Source organism: Schistocerca americana, chromosome 4 (genome assembly GCF_021461395.2).
Source record: "Schistocerca americana isolate TAMUIC-IGC-003095 chromosome 4, iqSchAmer2.1, whole genome shotgun sequence".
In the NCBI taxonomy this organism is placed as follows: domain Eukaryota; kingdom Metazoa; phylum Arthropoda; class Insecta; order Orthoptera; family Acrididae; genus Schistocerca; species Schistocerca americana.
The window spans coordinates 330,004,036-330,022,965 of record NC_060122.1 but is presented as its reverse complement, the minus strand read 5'-3'; the positions used below and the strand labels follow the sequence as shown (position 1 = coordinate 330,022,965).

General features: G+C 38.1%; 1 pseudogene; it reads left to right on the top strand.

Annotated features, from left to right (window-relative positions):
* Positions 1–542: 542 nt before the first annotated feature.
* On the top strand, positions 543–660 carry LOC124614472 (annotated as a pseudogene).
* Positions 661–18,930: the final 18,270 nt, after the last annotated feature.

Below are 18,930 nucleotides of genomic sequence, written 5' to 3'. Positions count from 1 at the left end.
AAGTGTAGCGTGGCAAATTCATCGTGGGTTATTATAGCCAAATGAAATCGTCAGTATAATGTCAAGGATAGAAATCGCCCCAGGGAAAGTACATAATGTAATATGTAACTATTAAGCTACATATCCCACTTACAGGAACGACTATACCAGGGTGACTCTGCTGCGAAGCATAGAATCCGGAAATTGATAAAAATTTAAAATGAAACGATGTCACCCAACGCAGGGTTCTGTGCAAAGGCGGATACTTAAATGTGGTAAAGAAATATGTAGGATAATGTCACCGAGAAACAACAGCCCATGGGGAATCCGTCCTGCCGGAAATCTTCACCATTAAACTGAAAGTAATTATAAGAGCGAACTAATTCAAGCAACTGTATAAATACCTCAATTTCCCCTATAGACAATCGTTTAAAACTAAGGAAATTTCTCTTGACGAGTCTTATATTTTCAATAACATGCACATTAGTGAATAAGTTAGCCACATCTTAGGATACCCATTTGTAACCAATCCTGGATTTTTACGTCCACTAAATCGTAAGCATGCCAACGGCCTTGCCGCAGCGGTAACACCGGTTCCCGTCATATCACCGAAGTTAAGCGCTGTCGGGCTGGGCTAGCACTTGGATGGGTGACCGACCGGTCTGCCGAGCGCTGTTGACAAGCGGGGTGCACTCAGCCCTTGTGAGGCAAACTGAGGAGCTACTTGATCGAGAAGTAGCCGCTCCGGTCTCGGAAACTGACATACGGCCGCGAGAGCGGTGTGCTGACCACATGCCCCTCCATATCCGCATCCGGTGACGCCTGTGGGCTGAGGATGACACGGTGGACGAGCAGTACGGTTGGGCATTCATGGCCTGTTAGGGTGGAGTTTAGTTTAAAATCATAAGTCTTCTTCACATAGAGAGATCTTCAAAGATGTAATTGTTGACAAGAATTTCATTGTTTGGCACATAACTTATAGCCTGGAGCAGTAGTATAACTAACGGCTGACCTCACATGGACATAAACTTTATGCTCCTTAGGTTGTGCTCTTAACCTAGGGGCATGCGGGTTCATAATCTCTAAAGTGTCAGAATCGCTATCAACCAATACAAAAGACTTTTTAGACTACATTTGACCTCTTTAGAAAAATATTTACTAGGACTATGATTAATTTTTGAAATACTATTCTTCTCAAAGAAGTCCTTTATTTCACTAGCATATTCACTTATACATAACACAACGTGAGTATTACCTTTATCAGCATTTAGACAGCTACCTCATGGATTCTGAGTTTTTCATTAATATTGTGCACAACTAACTCTTCATTTACATTTTTACCTCCATTCTTTTTACAATTTTTGTTTTTACTACAAAGCGAAAAGATTGCTTCAGCCGCATTATTAATAAGCACAACCTGATGGGGTTTGCTGACCTTATAGTAGCTGAAAGTTCCTTTTACCTCTACAATAAATGATTTTATGTCATTATTATGCAGTCTTCTACCTACAGCATACTTATTGCCTTTATGTAAAACACAAGTTCTTATTTACTGGAAACAACGTTAGTATTGTTAACGTCTCTGTCACAATATTTGTGACTGCTAAACTTAATCACATTATTGATATACAACTTTTGTTGTCGTTTTAGCCTACAAATTTTCTAATTTTAGGTGTAAACAGTATTTCCTTTTTTGTTTTCTTCTACACTCATAACATATTGCATCAAACTGTCAAGTTCCTGAGAACCTAACAACCTGCTAAGTTGTAGGTGATCGAAATATAGTTGTTTCGCAGGCTCATAATATTTGTTGTGCAAATTTCTAGTATCCAGTTTCATCCAAAATTCTTCACTTTTGGTCTTCGCCATCCAGCTAACCCGATCACGTTTTGTAATCATGCAAACCTAGGAATTGCACCCCTTGACATACACCTCCTGATAAAGTCAGTAGCAGTTGTAGTTGCCATCAGTTTAATTTTGTTGCTCATGAGTTCATAGGCTCATCCCATCACCTGGTAAAAATGGAAATGAGCGTTTGGCGTCATTTGCCGGAAGGCCCCGTACAGGGCACGTCCGGACGCCTGGTTGCAGGTCTTATTACATTCGACGCCACATTGGGCGACCTGCGCGCCGGATGGGGATGAAATGATGATGAAGGCGACACAACACCCAGTCCCTGAGTGGAGAAAATCCCTGACCCAGCCGGGAATCGAACCCGGGCCCGTAGGACGGCAATCCGTCAAGCTATCTATCTATCTCTCTCTCTCTCTCTCTCTCTCTTTGTCGTTGCGGACGTCAATTGACATCCGTTCAAGTTCGCTGTTGATCCTTTCGCTCAGTTTTTTATTACAGAGGCCAACCAGCTCTCTGACCGAACACGCTGAGCTACCGTGCCGGCTATCGGGCCGGCCATCACCTGGTACGGTACATGCACTCTCTGTTTATCCGGTGTGGATGCGGGACAGCGGCTGGTCGGATATCTAGCAAAGAAAACTCGCCAAACTGCTGTGTGTTTTCAGAAGTTACTTTATTAGACGACCAGTTCAGGCCCCTGTATATTAAAAATCAGTGTACTTGTAGTTTAAATCAAAGTATAGCACAGCTGAAATTACAGAAAATGAAGCGTAATAATAAAAGAGTTAAAAACCTAAATATTGCAATTTGCAGCGTTAAGAAGAGTACCTATGCACATAAGGCCCAACAAACCCGAATATGTACACGTATTGGTTAGCATCAAAACCGCTAATTTGACATCACAGGGTTATAACGGAACATACCAAACAAAACGAAAACAAAAGACAAAAATAGACAATAAACAGAATCTGAAGCACATGTAAGTCAAGCTTGTCTAGTTTCTTTCCTTTTTTATTACTTTATTTATTAATAATATATTTATTTCTGTTATCATTTTAAATTTTTATTAATTTCCTTGACGACTCATAGTTACTGATTCTATGCTTGGCAGCAGAATTACCCTGGTATAGTCGTTGCTGTAAGTGGAATATGTAGCTTATTGGTTATGTATTTAATTATGTACTTTCCCTGGGGCGATTTCTGTCCTTGACATACTGACGATTTCATTTGGCTACAATAACCCACGATGAATTTGGCACACTTCACTCTTAGCTTCAATTTTTTGCACTGATTGGTGGTTGGGGGGCAGAGATCTTGAGCCTCTGGGCAATGTGCAGTTTTATTTTAGTATATTTTATTTTGTTATTTTTTATGTATTTCTGTGAATTGTAGGTGTTATCTTCTTTACCTATAATTGAGTACTTCCGTATTAACTCAAGTTCTTATGTCCTTGACCATTGTGTTTCCGATACTCCACACTTTTCTCTGTCTACAGCCTTTTCCTTATACCTAGTATGCATGAGCTATGTCACTATTATCCTAATGGATTGGTTTGTCTACCTGCGAGAAATGGTAGGTCCCCTTGTTATGAGTATTGGTATATCTCATTGATTTTTGATGTTTCTGCAACTCTCCGAATTTCATTTTATAGTGCTCCATAACATTTGTATGTCGAACATTTTTATTATTGACCATGTTTCGGTCTTTTGTCAGCTTATACCCATCTAAAATAGGGTTTTTCCTTATGACAGTGATGTCTCATTGATATTTAGGGTGGTGAGCTTGTTGCTGTTACGACACGATTTGATTTGTTGTAATAAATTAATTTGCATATCACTTTTAATCGGTTGCATTTTTAGACCAAAACTGACATATTCCCTGGCTCACATGTGGCGTATTCGGTGTTTCTTGACTACCTTATGAGATGCCTTTTGGTTAATCTAGTATATCTGTAGTTTTGTGACCTTTGCTTCACGATACACCTTATGGAGAATCTTATATTGCTCTTGCCATATATGCGAGTTTTATGATTGTTAACGATGTTGGATTGATGTCGACCTCATGATAACTCTGATTTTTGAGTATTTTTTGTGCTTCTGTTGTGGGTCACAAGTTTTACTGTGTGGTTCGAGATTCTTGACATATGTAGGCTAGTTCTACTACATTAGTTGTACCATGAATTTGGCTTTCCTCATTAGAAGGCTTCAATTTGATACTGTTCCGTTCCATGGTTGGTTTATAACATGAGGTCATTTAACAACTCCTTTTTCCCTCACAAATGTTGCTCATTTTTGTGTCAGTATGTTGGTTAATTAGTGGACTTATACTTTGATGTCTTGTTGGTTTGCTCAATCAAGGAATTTTTAATCAGTTCCCAACGCTACGTATGGCGATACAGCTTGCTATGTGCCAGTTCCTGTTTGGATGGATTTCGTCATTTTACAGACAGACCTTACATTCCAAAGGGAATAGTAGTTACAAGTCGACTGAGGATTTCAAATGACCCCCTTGATTAGGACGGTGTTTAGGGGTCTTGTTTGTACCACCTTAGTATTTTCTCGTCGATTAATTTATCTTTAAGGAACACACAGTCATATTCTTTGTTTTTTTTTTTATTTCATACATAACATTATGCCCTGTAGGTATTTTATGTCAGAACGTACAGAGGAGCTGAAATTGTCTCACATCATTTCCTAGTGGCAGGAAAGATGAAAATGAAGATGATTTGGAATCAACAACCAAAAGCCACATCAAAACCTAATTTAGACATCGAACGACTGAAGAAACTGTCTGTTAAAGAAGCCTATGTGATTAAAATAAATAACCGATTACAGCATTGCAAGAAGATGAGGAGGAAAATAGTGTCGAGAAGGCTTGGGAAAGAATAAAGACTGTGGTAACAGATGCAGCAGAAACAACACTGGGCAAAAAAAAGTAAATGAAGAAGCAGAAATGATTCAACGAAAAGTGTCAGAGGGCAGTAGGAAGGGAGAAAGAAGCCAGGATGCTGTGGCTTCATAATAAGGAAGTGAGTACAGGAGAGAGACCTTCAAGGTGGTTATAAGAGAAACAGCAAGAGTTCTACGAACAGAGAAAAGGAAATATCTAACTGGAGTACTAGAATCTATAGAAGTGGAAAGCAGGAATGAAAACTCAAAGAAGTTGTTTCAATATACACAGAGAAGCAAGAGAGGCTAGCAAAGTGAAAACCTATTCAGAAAAGATAAAAATCAAAATATGCTAACGCAGCTGGAAGATATCCTAGGAAAATGGAAAGAGTAAAAATGTTAAATTTCACTGATCCGCACATAACCTTCAATTAAACAATGTCTGAGAGTGACAGCATTAATAATGACGAATGTAGAATCACAGAACAGGAAGTGATCCACACCACTCAAACTTAAACCTTACGCAGAAAACATTATTCAAGATTACCAGATTGGATTTCGAACAAACCGTCCCACAACTGACAATTTGTTTACTGTACGACAGATCCCTGAGAAATACTGGGAATTTAACAAACACATCCACTGTCTCTTCATTGACTTCCAGCCAGCCTACGACAGCATCCACAGAAGTAGCCTCTACAACACACTACGAGAATTTAGTATATCCATTAAAATCATTAGGATGATACAACTGTGCATGGATGGCTCCCAGGCAGCAGTGAAGTTCAGAGGATCCATATCCCCAACCTTTCCAATTAAAACAGGCTTTCTACAGGGAGATGCTGTTTCATGTGTCCTCTTCAACCTTGTATTAGAGAAAGTGGTGCGGATGAGTAATTTACGTCTATACAATGGTCTCCGATTCGAACACAGTGAAGTAAAACTCCTGGTTTATGCAGATGATATAGTATTGCTGAGTGAAACTGAAGAAGAACTGAAAGACATGCACAGATCTCTCAGGCACAATGCCAGCAAAATGGGAATTTTGATTAACCAAGAGAAAACCGAATAATTGGAAATAGGTCGAGTCATAAACCCAAATCCTTACTTTGAAACTGACCAGCATTCTAAATTCAGAAAAGTTCTCCAGTTTAAATACCGTGGATCACGTTTCAACAGTAAAAATGTCACAACAATGGATATAAATGAAAGAATAGCCTCAGGGTCAAGATGTCTGTACTCACTAAGCAACCTACTCAAAAGTAAAGCTTTGTCAATCACCACAAAGATGAAGATATACATCACTATCATCTGCCCAATAGTAATGTACGGTTCACAAAGTTGGACGCTTACAAAGAATGACAGAGAAAAACTGAATGTTTTCGAAAGAAAAGTAATGCGAAAAATGTGGAGATATGTGTTGGAGAATAGTGTATGGAGAATTCGAAAGAACAATAAAATTTATCAGTTAATGAAGCAACCCACTATCATCCAGAAATCAAAAAGTAGGAGACAGTAATGGGCTGGGCATGTGGCTAGAATGGACAACAACAGAATCAGCAAGAAAGCATGTGAAGGAACTCTCCAGGCCACAAGACTATTGGGCCGACCCCGTACAAGGTGGAAAGATGACATAGAGAAGGACATCGCAGCATTAGGAATTTCAATACGGTGGAGAGAGGCTGCGAGAGACAGAAGACAGTGGAAGCAGATCGTTGATGCAGCGCGTGGTCTACAGGGCCTGTGATCGCTGGGAAGACAAGAGACAAGAAAAGGTATTTTATGAGTATTCCTAGTAACTTCTTTGCCTACCGTTATTCCCCTAATAATTTGTCATCCGTTGGATTTTGCTTCTGGTGCGTTTTGTGATGTTGTGACAACTATTTCTGATGTATCACTAGCGGTGATAATACTTATATAGATACGCACCCTACTGTTTACTCCATAAGTTATAGCACAAGATTTTGATTTTAATGAGGACAGGTTTTCTTAAGAACCAGGGTGTTTCTCAACTAGAAGAATCATCAAGGTTTCTTGTACAAACTGACATAAAAAATAAAGAAAATAAAAAGGGTAAGAAAAGGAACAAAATATCTAGATAAGATTGGTTCGTTCGTGTTTCTGATTTTGTATATGTATTTTTGTAATTTTTTGCATGTTCTGTTATGACTCTGTGATGTCAAAATAGTTTCGATGCTAACTCGTATGTGTATATATTCAGCTAGGTTGTGCATTTTGTGCGAAGGTACTTTTTTAACGCTGCAAAACGCATGTTGTGAGATTTACGGATTTCTATTATTACTTTTCATTTGTATAATGTCAACTGTGGTTTTTCATGGTGTACAAACTGCATGTATACTCATTTTTAACAAGCGGGGACCTGAAGATGACTTTAATGAAATGCCTAGCGTGGTCGTCTAAATAAAATGCCTTCTGGGACATATAGCTGTTTGGTGATTTTTCTTTGATAACTGCCTCTGCCCCCTATCCACAACAGATCGACAGAAAGAAGATATATAGTAGTTCCCATCACCTATTGTCGCTGGCGGTGAATACATCGAAATGATTTTGTGGAGCTGTCGACCCTCGGTCATAACAAAATAGCTTATAGTTAGTTGTAGATAAATGATATTACTAATGAAGAAGTCTACAGCAGACACAGTTATAAATTGCCGAGCTGAATGCTGAATACAGTGGCCATTTAATTGCTATCTAATTTGGATTTGTAACCTTGCTCACGGGATACTACGAAGTTTTCACGGTGGAACAGATTTCTCGGCGCTGCCCTGCAGTCAAGGTGCCCGCAAACCTTTATAGAACAGAGCTGAAATAATGTATAGCAATTTCTCTGTCGCTTCCGCGTTGAGCCCTTATCAAGAAGCAAAAAACGAAAGATCAGATTACCTGCCGCGCGGATCCTGCCCTAATTCTCAACCATCTTCACCATGGCAGCAGCGTATCTGTCCAACATCCGTCTTGAATTCTAACGGCCTACGTCTTACTCTGCAGTACTTCATTTTTCTGTGAATACCGACGGCAGGTGACGGCTTACTGAACCTACGGGTGTATTCTGTTCTGCTCAACTGAGTTACTGAAGAAGACGTAGGAGCTCGGTTATGTTATACTGTACATGTCTGCGTCAATGGATCTAAATTCATTATTTAAGAAGTGAGGGAATTAGTGTGAAATTTCAAGATCAAAAGGACGAATAACCTTCTCAAACTCTATGAGGTGGAACACCGCGCAGCATGCAGTCTTACAGTTACGAACCCTGAAATCAGATTGGCATGGCTGCATGATGTGTCAGTCTGCGGAGTCTACGATGGCCTTGTTTCAGTCCTAGGATGAGGAAATTCGGTCCTACCCGCCTATTCCAGAACAGTTTTAAGAGGTATGTCATATTTATCTAGTCAAATGCTCTCCCTAGGTCACAGTCCATCCCAAAAGTGCAAAAAATCTATCTTCCAAAACACATTTGTTTCAACTATAATAATGGTAGTGAACTTAAATAATAAGAGGCATGAAAAAAATGCTTACATCCATTAGATGGTTAGGTGAAAAGTTCTGTAACCAAAAAATTATTGTATCACAGTTAAAGAAGCATTTTTTTAGAATTTATTTTCAGTCTTTATGCTCTGAAGAGGATCAATGTGGCAATTTCGCTGATTACTTTTGTTGTTATCCAAAAATAGTTTCTCAGTTATTCTAATTTATTGTTTTATTCTGACTCTTAAATTTCAGTGTAGACTTACCAGTCGTATTCTTCATAGTATCACAGACAAAATTTATGAAATGAAAGCGACATTTTTTATTTAGGCGGCATTTCTTTAAACCACTTCTTTTACAAAGCTGATTCTGCTTTAAACCATTATTCAGAACGGCATCATTAAACAAATCAAAAACATATAAAATTGGAAGTAATGATTGTAAAATGATAGGCAGTGGGCAAGAACGATTTTTTGTATTCATTTGCAAGAATACACGAAGTCTAAAAAAAAGCAATCCAAGTGCACTGGCGATACTTCTCAAAAGCAATAGAGCACGTCTTGAAACATTAGCGATAAACACCAAATCACCTGTTACGCAAAGAAAGGTAAGGGAATTTATATGCTAGAGAAAATATAAATTCTTAGTCATTTAAAAAAATCAATCAGGTAGGCTTAACGAATGAAGTGAGCTATAAAATGAAGTGCCTCGACAAATTTACCAAAATTCTGAATTCGGTTAATCATAACCAAGTAGCAATTCCATTCGTAGTTTCCACACTGACAGGTACGATTATTTGTATTCTCTACGTACTAAGTAAATTTTGAAATTACCAATTTTGGACTCGTATTTTTCAATAAATTTCAAGTGCGTCTCTTTGCTTTGAGTGCATATATAATTGGAAACTGTTACACCGTCCCAATTTTTGTTCCTTGTTCAACGCTTTATCGTTGCACTCTTTCCGCCTTATGTTCACCAACGACATGTCAAACCATCAAGAAAAATTAAATACACAAGCCAAAACAAACGCAAGTCTCATAATAGGAATACGCTGCCATTTTTATAAGTGTGGAAATTTTTTCTACGTAAATTTATTTCCGTTGTTTACGCTCACACCATTGAGTTCCCTTTTCGTGAAGGCAACGTGCTGTGCTTTTTTATACAGCTACGTACTGGATGATGGATGAAGAGACCCGAAACTAACTCTGAACGTTGAAATTAAAATAAACGCTGCTCGCATTAATGACATATGAATAAAATGTTTCTGTGGATAACTCGTTGAATACCGTAGATTTAATCATAAGGAGGATGTAATTCCCGATCATTAAATCAAAAAGGCGGTTTTTCATTCGCGTTAATAATACAAAAGGTAAACTTAGAATACACTAATGAAATAGGCTTACCGTTTAGGTACCAAAGTAATCTACCTCAAATGGGAATACATACCAATCGTTTCAGATGGAATCAGTCTTGCGAACTACCTGCCAAATTTAGCTCTTACCGCACGATACGTTTTTAGATTCATTGACTGAATCGTTTATATAAAACTGGCAACTTTAGACTTCCACCCTCTCTCGGATAAATTTCTGCGGAGTTTAACATTCGCCCCTTAAAGCCCGTAGAGACGTCATTGCAAGCGAAGTGAATGTTGCAAATGCTGATACTAATGGTAGTTTACCGTTGTTTGCTGTTTGCATACATAGCTTGAATCTGTAGTGACGCGTTTTTGTGTGTTACGCTGCCGAGTCCATGGTGATCTACGTGACGTTCCAATCAAGCCCCCTCGTGAAGCCCTGCCGCAAAGACGACCTCGTTCAAACAGGCCCAAATGGCCGTTTCGTGTTCGCTGTTGACGGCCACGCATCCTTTGTAATCATACACAACTTTGGGCAGCATGATATGCGCGACCTTTTAGGATCGTGTGTGAGTGAAGCGTGACACCCTTTGAGCAATATCACCTACGTTATCTAATAATATATTACTGCGAGTATCACTCTGCTTGAGTACTCTTTGTGGTCAACGCATTTATTCCCATTTTCATGGAGTGTGACAGCGTCACGACGAACAGCACAGCGAGCCAGGAGGCGTATAAATTTCTCTCTTTAATTCTAGCCGGTGAAACAAATACTGACTGTAAATATAGAGAACATTATTTATTGGCTGAGAATTTTTGCTAACTCACGCTGTTCTTAGGTATACACTACAATCCAACTTAGAATGTAGTGTTGCTGACGTATTTGAATGTGTTATTCGCTATTGTTCCTGTGATACTTATGTTCCCTGTATCTTCTATATAGTTATAAAAGTATATGTGAAAGTATATACGTTCATATGTCATCTTAAACCACTGGATCGATGTCAAACAATTTTGCTACTTCACTACCGGGAAAGAAGCACTGGGTGGGTAGGAATCACCTAACATCAATGTGGGAAAGGTAAAATCATAACTCAGAAACGCTTGGAGCAATATTAATAAAATCTGGTGTATGCATGACTCCTAAAATGTATAAAAATACTGAGATAGTAAGATATCCTACAACCCCTAGGGATGTGGATGAGAAACGATGAGATTTTATTTTTTTTAAACTACTAGTTGCTATTTATTTCCCGTATTTATTTCACTTTAAATGCTTGAAGGTCATTCTGTATCTAATTCGTGTTGTTGAATGCGTCAGTCATGTCGATAGAATGAGCACCAACAATGAGCCAATAATTCTGTCGTCGCGTTTCGGTGCCCAAGTTGGTGCCACACAACTACACAACTGTGTACCACAGATACATTGAACGGCCTGTCTGGAGTCGTATGATGTAAAACAGTGGAGAATAGCACAGTTGCCAGCGTCAGTCATTTTTCTAGAAACGACAATCAGTTGCTGTTGCCATACGGCACGAAAGTGAAGAAGTCATGTTCTAAAAAAAAAAAAAAAAAAAAAGCGAGACTATTGGGAAGAAATAAACAGGCTGTTAATGACTCGACAGAGTCAGGCTACGCCGTAACGTGCCACCACAATGAGGCCTCTGAATCTGAAGATCAACGTCCATGCCGTTTCCAAGATATGAGGGGCCGGATCAACACATCATGGACTGCTCTGAGGTACGAAGTGAGTGAGGGAACGAGCCAATGCGTCATCCCATATATATATATACTGAATACAAAACATTGCTTACGCTGATAGGTCAGAGAGAATTTCATCTGAAGTACTGGGTGATCAAAAAGTCAGTATAAATTTGAAAACTTAATAAATAACAGAATAATGTAGATAGAAAGGTACAAATTGACACACATGCTTGCAATGACATGGAGTTTTATTAGAACAAAAAAAAAAAAAAAATACAAAAGTTCAAAAAATGTCCGACAGATGGCGCTTCATCTGATCAGAATAGCAATAATTAGCATAACAAAGTAAGACAAAGCAAAGATGATGTTCTTTACAGGAAATGCTCAGTATGTCCACCATCAGTCCTCAACAATAGCTGTAGTCGAGGAATAATGTTGTGAACAACACTGTAAAGCATGTCCGGAGTTATGGTGAGGCATTGACGTCGGATGTTGTCTTTCAGCATCCCTAGGGATGTCGGTCGATCACAATACACTTGCGACTTCAGGTAACCCAAAGCCAATAATCGCACGAACTGAGGTTTCGGTACCTGGGAGGCCAAGCATGTCGAACATGGCGGCTCAGCACACGATCATCACCAAACGACGCACGCAAGAGATCTTTCACGTATCTAGCATTTTTTTTGTTTCTAATAAAACCCCATGTCATTCCTAGCATGTGTGTCAATTTTTACCTCTCTATCTACATTATTTCGTGGTTTATTAACTTTTCAAATTTATACTGACTTTTTGATCACCCAGTATAACTGATGGTCTGCCGGTGTGAACATTTGCTTCAGCATTAAGACGCGGTGGAGTTCAAAGGAAAATAGCTTTTTCGAATGCTGTTATGAGTGTACACGTACTCTGTTATCTAACAGGAGGAAAGCTCCAAGGGTAAACAATATTGTTTTGCAAAAGATACACAATGGCGTTGTTGGCCGCAGTCTGTTGTTCTGAGTTTTCACAATTTTGCGTGCAAGTGAGGTGTCACAGTAATTTCATCCATAAAGAAGCGGTTATAGCTTTATTATGTGTAATGTTTTAACTTTCGTTTTTTTTTGTTTCACTGTGATCCACAACCACCACAAATAGCCTAGAAGACGACATTTTAGCACAATTCATTCTGTTTTTAACACTTCACAATTTCGGTGATTGTTAAATGAATGCCCTATATGTTATCGGCATTAGCTATCAACAGAGTTGAAAAATAAACAAGCATTGGTTGTATTGGTTAAAACTTCCGAAATTACAAGCAGAATACACATAATTTGGTGAGAGTCCAAGAATTCTGTAATAGTATAATCGTATGAGGAAGATAGTGTGCGATGAAAGTCAACTCAGGTTAAGTAGAATTCAATGCAGTGGGCATGCACAAAATGACTACGTCACGTAATGACCTCACCATATTACCGAACTTGACAGTCAAAAGTATGATAACAATAGTGTATCACAGTAGTTATTTATACACCAATTAGAACTATGTATGTATCAGGAGTACCAGACTATGTATAGCTGTGCAATTTCGTGCTGTGATTCAGTATAGCTGTTATTTTTAACTATTTTCTATGATCTGGAGATGCACAGCACTGTTCGCCATGTGAGAAATTATCAATAAATATAGAGTAGGAAAGCAGCTGCCTCCGTGGGGAAATGTAGTAGGCACACTATGCCTTACTTTGTGAGCTCTATGGTTCGTTCTTCACTATCTCAGTAGATACACATTTAATCCAATTACTAATTTCGAGTTAAGCAAGAAATTCGGTCAAGTTAGAGAAGGGGCACCAGCCAAAATAGGGTAGAAAGTTCACTGATAACGATCAACAGACTGACTAAGAAATACGTCAATTTGTTATCACATTGAACCTAATAAAAATATAGCGTCACAGCATAGCCTGGGCCGAGTGAGATTCGGGCGCCGCCTCGGAAGGATTAACTGACTTAATAACATATAACGGAATAAATAACTCAATGACAGTAAGTAATAACAAACTTTACCTGTGACTGAGCCGTACCTTTCACGTACGGTTTGGGTCCATTCATTGTCTTTATGCAGGCTTGAGATCCTAGGATTTTCTGAGAGATCTGACTGTAGAAATTGTTTTGGGCTCAACGCGAATCCCTTGCAACAGCTGAAAAAGTTTCCGTTAAATTTGCTCTGTCAGTTTCCCTAGATCCTCATTTGTATCGTGAATTTAACAGTGGTTCTTCTGAATATTTTCCGAATAATATCATTAAACCAAAAAAGTTCTATTATTTCCTTCATAACAAGACATCGTACACATTGATATTGAATGCGAATGATAACATCTTTTTCAAAACTGATTGCGGATCTTATATGGTTTATGAATTTGAAGTAAACGTTCAGAATTAGTTTTTAAGTAACATATTAGTAACTGTTGGATCAGATCTATGTCAAGTCATGGAGACAGCCTTACATTTATATGGAACATACTTGCTGTCCCTATGAAGATAAGTAACCACATCAACTTTTAGCACTCTGTCTCCGTCTCCATTTTTCTGTGCCCATGTCATGGCACATGAGAGTTAGGAAGTTTTGTCTTTTTAACATTGTGAAGACATAAAATATCAATTGTTAACTTCATTTTAATCCATCAACCAATATATGTGGCGTTTTGTGGTTATATAGCCAGTACTATAAATACTGCAAAAAATGTCTAATACCTTTAAGTACAACCATCGAAACAAAAAAACTGCGTACTTATATAATTTTTTATTTGGAATGAACAAGGTGCACCACAGTATCTAATATTGCAGAGGGAGACAAAAGAGTCCTAATATTTTCCTTTTATCTTTTCCAAAACAACTATCAAAGACTGAGCTACCACTTGGCAAAATAAAATTAATGGTGTTTGTGTTCCTTTATTATTCATGCTATAATGGAAATTTTAGGTTTTTTATCAAGTTGTAGCATAGAAACTAATATTGTTTATTTAAATGTTTTATTTTCGCATGTGTCTGTGTATGTGCAAGTGTTGTTTATTTCATGATTATCTGACGTGAAATTCTTAGTACTGTAGAGCTTTTTAAAACAAATTTGAACGGGAAACTGAGTTAAAAGTTTCTCTTTGAATGAGAACACTGAATAAATATATTTCATTGGAAGTTTAACTGAAATTTGACATTTTAAGAATTATTTCAATTGCTCAGCATGGAATATAATTACAGTGTAGGGATATTATCACAGATTACATCTCACTAAGGAAATTATGCTAAAAGAGCTACAGGAAACTTAAGTAATTTAGCTGAAGAAGAAGTAAATTTACATAAATTACGAACAAAAAAAGATGGTGATGGCGGGAAGACGTCTTCGTTATAAGCGATTTTTTAAAACAAAATATTAATTTCTATAGCAATATGTTGTGAACCGCATAGAAAACGTATTGAGACAAGAGAAGTCACTTTTCAGTAAAGCTGGGCTGCTTCTACTTCAAAAACACAGAAATTGAAACTAGACGATAAGTGTGCTCTTCTTATACTTGGTTTAATATCAACAACGACGATTCTGTTTATACATATTTCGACTAGGGTGTTAAAGCAGAAATTACAGGAAAAGAAACTGTGAAATCATCTTCTTTTTCCTCAGATGTTGCATGCTTACTTCTGAAATTTCACCTACTTAAGAGCTGCAAAAAGGAGACTGCAAAATTTAAACTTCTAATATTAGGTGACAAAAGTAAACAAGAAAATGACAGTTGCTTGAGATGTTGAAAATGAAACTACACCAGAAAAGACACTAGAAGGAACTACAGCTGACGCCAACTTGCTGGTCGATAACATCAGGAAAAATTTACACTTAGCTACAAGGAAGAAACAAAGTCAGCTGTTGACTATCCCCACAACACTGAAATGGTATCGGGAAAAATTCCAAATACTTTCAAAGTTTCTGATTACTTGACACAATAAACAGAGAATTTCGTTAAGGAAAAGTGTTTCTTAGCAGAACAAAACCTGGGGGAAAGAAACGGAAACTTGAAATAATCGATTTACTGATGGACAGTCTAGAACCTTACCTGGTATAAAATATGTCTTATTAACAATAAAATATATTATTTAGAATAAGATTATTTTGACACTTCAAAGTAATTCATCCAAAAAAATACAGACAAAAGTTTTTTATAAATTCTACTCCTTTTGCCCCATATATTGCGTTTTTGCTGGTGGTATCCATACAGATTGTGTCGTTACCACTTACCAGAACAAAATTTCACTAATGAGATCGGTACCACTTCAAGAAAGTTATAATTGTCTCACAAAAATATTTGTATCTGAAAATCCGACACCTGCGTGTACACTACAGTACTGCAGTGATTGCTCTCCAAAAGAAACACTTTTATGTTTCCTTGGAAAATTACTTGAATACTTCCATTGAAAATGAAACCACTGAGCTTCATCACTGGATTTATACTGACCAATGTACACAAATGACTTTATTCAGGATGTTTTATCTAACCTGAGAAAAGTTTTTCCACATTCTGACATTGCTAGGTCTCAAAATATTACAAGGTTCAAATGGTTCAAATGGCTCTGAGCACTATGGGACTCAACTGCTGAGGTCATTAGTCCCCTAGAACTTAGAACTAGTTAAACCTAACTAACCTAAGGACATCACAAACATCCATGCCCGAGGCAGGATTCGAACCTGCGACCGTAGCGGTCTTGCGGTTCCAGACTGCAGCGCCTTTAACCGCACGGCCACTTCGGCTGGCTATTACAAGGAAAATAATCATGTAATGGAGACAATGCCACAGTATTTATGGACTTCAGTGAAAACTTCTCTTAATTTCTTAGATACCAAAGGACAAGTGACTCTTGTAGTGTACATCCTTTTACAGTTTAAAAAATACTGAAGGTGAAAGATGACTTTAGTGTGTGTTATGTGTGATTACATTTGATGAGTCTATATTGGCCCAAAAATTTCAACGAAGTATGACAGACTTTATAAAAAAAAAACATTCATCTGTCAAAACAAACAGCAATTATAGATGCCCAGTCCCGTGTGAAAATAAATGTTATTTTATTGACCTCTGTCTGAGTGATCACTCCCTGCAACTAGCCAAGGAAATACCGAGTTTGGTGACATGGGAAGGGCAGTTAAAAAATACCATGGAAGGAAAATTTTCAGATCCCCAGGGAATCAAATACTATTTTCATCAGATGTATTTCAGTTTTGTCATGTTAACATCACCAAAGTTAAGTTTCCAGAAATTAATTACGAATCTTTAGATCAGTCACACTCTGTCACTGCATAACACTTTGCAGAATTTCAAATACTTCCTGGAACTAGAAGTTTTCACAACTTTGAGCCATGAGATTGTATAGGGAACTTCAGAGCAAGGAAGACCACTAGTGATAAGCAGCCCAGCTTGAAATATAATTTAAGAAATACATTGAAATTCCTTGTGAAAAGAAAATCTGATTCGATCAAGATATGTATCTTGCAAATATTCCAACCTGAGATACATTAGTATAATCACTGAACATACTACTGTGGAATTTATGCATTCCTCAAGACCTTCGCCGATATTCCATTTTCCCAAACGAGAAAATGTGCTTCCTGAGGTTGAAACTCTACTTAAACAACAAATATAAGTATTTACTAACTTTCGAAGGAGTGTACGTGCTCTATTCTGAAAAGAATAAATTACATCTAACGTATGCAGTGTTGTTTAAAAAACTGAATAACTTTATCTTTTTTAATATTGCTATTTCTTATATAAGTTTATTTTCTCTCGGGCCTACATCATGATAGATATCTTGTAATGACATTGTAGCAATAGTACTGAATCAGAATGCATACATCCAACGAACTGAATACATTACTAAAGAAGACAACAGTTAGATTCGTTTACAGAACTGGACTTAATCTCAAAAACAAAACCAGCACTACAAACGAAACCAGGGATACATAAATCAATTACTAAGACTGTTACAATTCTGTAGAAATTAGTCACAGAGAACACACGAGAAACAGCGACACAAACCAAACCAAGTTTCTTAACCACATAAAAAAGAAAAGAAAAAAAAAACCACGACGCTGATCATATAAACGCAATGAAAATCTTACATGTAACACCAAAGGGGTTCAAAATGAATGTTTTGGAAGAAATCTAAACGTATTTGCCTACAGATAGCCTGAAGATGGTCACAGATTTGAAATAGGCCTATTTCTACTATATAATCTACAGCGATAAAACAGTGTCAGTTGTAGCAGCATTCTAGTTCAATGCGGTTATTACAATCTCTTTTATAAGTGTAACGACTTAAAATTTCGATTTTATCAAAAGTATTGTTCTGGGACCTTTGAAATGTCAGTGATTTGTTTTTGGTTTTGAAGGTATAAATTAATAACTTATTTGTTACAAAACTTAAATATAACAAGGGAACAAAAGCCTGTCGTACGTGTGTGTGTGTGTGTGTGTGTGTGTGTGTGTGTGTGTGTGTGTGTGTCTGTGTTTGCTCACATGTTTTAGAAGAGGAGACATGTTGCACTCGAAACAGCAGACTCTGTTACTAAAAATGCGGGTATTATTAACGTATGTTGAGAAGAATACATTGTCACATTTGTAATAAGTGTGTCTATGATAATGAGTGACGATATAAATTCTGATAGGTAACGCATCACGTCAGATCCGAATATATATAGATATGTTTCACTTTAGATTGTCAGATATGTGTCCTTGCACTTTTTGGTACCAGTGTGCATTTGAATGGCACTTGAGCAGTTCATTCGTAATTTGTCATAAGTAGTGTGTCGGAGCAAGCTATTCTTACGTCACCGAATAGTAAGGGGTGGAAATTAGGGAATTTTTACTGAAACTCACATTGCCACAGTGAAATTCAGCTCATGCCAGAGGGCCAGAGGCAGAGGCGGAGCAGAAAACGTGCCATTATGTCGCGAGTCGATCAGGTCGACGCACCAGGTCGACGATTCTGTCTGCTGAGTGGGGACACGCATTGAGCACAAAGTAGACCGCTACGGAAAACCACAGGAAGCGAGACAAGCACATTCATTAGCTCGTGAGACAAGCTGCAAGAGACTATCTCTTTCTAAAGAGCACATAGCGGAGGACCGACACAGCAGTTAACAGCCTGTTAAGTGAGTATGGCAGAATAAAGAGACCACGTTCGGTAATTACGAACCGTCCCTTGTGTCATAGCCTCACTTAATATACGCCAGCTCTCCAGCTCTGGTCATGAGTTGATCATTGAGATCGATGGCAGTCAGAATAACAGCGCACAATTCCATGATTATGGCACTGTAGTGAATCTATGTCCCAGATGCTTCAGTGCGGTCTTTTAACTAGCCTGATTAAACTCATGCTGCTCGCCGCCTACCGTGTAGTGATGGAGGAACTGACTGTCTTCCTACTGCACAGCATCGCAGAGTGCTGCCAGGCCTTGACATCGACAAGGAAGCCAGGAACAGAGCCCTTTAGGGACCATGTATCTGTATCAACAATTAGGCGCCTTCGGGTGGTGACGCCTACCAAGGGTAGGGAGAACTTCAAATGACGACATGACTGCCGACACCAGATTCATCGATGGTGGATCATCGGCGGTCATCGCAGGATTCGGAGTGGGACCGAATATCTCCAGCAGCCA